Source organism: Podarcis raffonei, chromosome 7, assembly GCF_027172205.1.
Source record: "Podarcis raffonei isolate rPodRaf1 chromosome 7, rPodRaf1.pri, whole genome shotgun sequence".
Classification (NCBI taxonomy): domain Eukaryota; kingdom Metazoa; phylum Chordata; class Lepidosauria; order Squamata; family Lacertidae; genus Podarcis; species Podarcis raffonei.
The window spans coordinates 85,837,617-85,838,932 of NC_070608.1; positions in this window are offsets into that span (position 1 = coordinate 85,837,617).

A 1,316-nucleotide genomic window follows, 5' to 3' on the forward strand; every position below is an offset into this window, starting at 1 on the left:
CAAAGACTTTATGTACTAATAGTAACACCTTAAACTTGACCTTTTGGCAAACTGGCAACCGGTGCAAATCTCTGAGCGCAGGTACTATATGCTGACATTCCTGCCAGCAATTGTGCTGCTGCATTCTGCACCAACTGCAGCTTCCATATCTAGCACGAGGGAAGCCCTACATAGAGCACATTGCAGTAATCCTGATCTATATTTTGCTCTAGGAGGCTCTTTTGGTCAGAATCTGGTATATACTCCCAGAGTTAACACTAAATGCATCGCATCTGGTAAATGAGCCACTAAAGGACCATGAAAATTTGTGTCCCGGGCTTTTTAGACTCGTCTACCCATCTGAAACCAAAGTGGCACATTGGTGTCAGATGTGATTTTCCCCCCGCCAGTTCTCCTACCCCACTGTAGGAGCTTTGGAGGGGATTGTGTATTTGAGTGGGAAGGTAAATGTGAGGGGCTATGGGTTACAGTTCTTGGATTCCCTGACAATATATCTGGGAACTTGTATCTTCAGATGTGCTAAATAAGCTTTTTTTGGTTTCCCCAACCCCAAGAACCTTTTTGCTGGCAATCTTTTCAGCAAGGTCTTCTAACAGAGAGCCACAGTCAGCGATTTATTTTAGTGATGTTAGCGCTCCCTCTGCTGCACAATCTTTATTAAGAACTGGATTCTTTAATCCAGACAAAATAATACTTGGTGGATAATGTTAACATGGTAACTGTGTTTGCTTACATGATTCACAATGTCTCTCCCTTTTGTTGACATTCCCCACCTCTACACACCCGGTGCATAGGAACAGACATATTTCCTTTTCTTGTTCCATATTTTCTCTGTAAAATGACACGCAGTGTGATGGTCCTCTTTAAACAAATAACAAAAACGGGAAGTATGGCCAACGCTGTGGCTTCCTCATGTGAAATTCCTTCTTTCCTCATCTCTTCCATTATCATGAACAGCTGTAGTTTCTCCTATTGATGGACCTCGTGTCTTTGTAAAGGGTTTATATTTTGCAGTTTGTAACATCCGTTCTCAGTTTAAACAGTATGCAAGAGGGTTAAGACATGATGGGACAGTCAGAGTGGTAGACAGTGTTCAAGAGAGAATAGGAGCAGGGGCAGCTGTAATCAGGGTACAATAAAATTTATTATTATGTTTTTATTGTAATTTTACTGGTGTTAGCAGCCCTGAGCCCAGCTCTAGCCGGGGAGGGTGGGGTATAAATAATAATAATAATAATAATAATAATAATAATAATAATTATTATTATTATTATTATTATTATTATTACTACTACTACTACTACTACTACTACTAC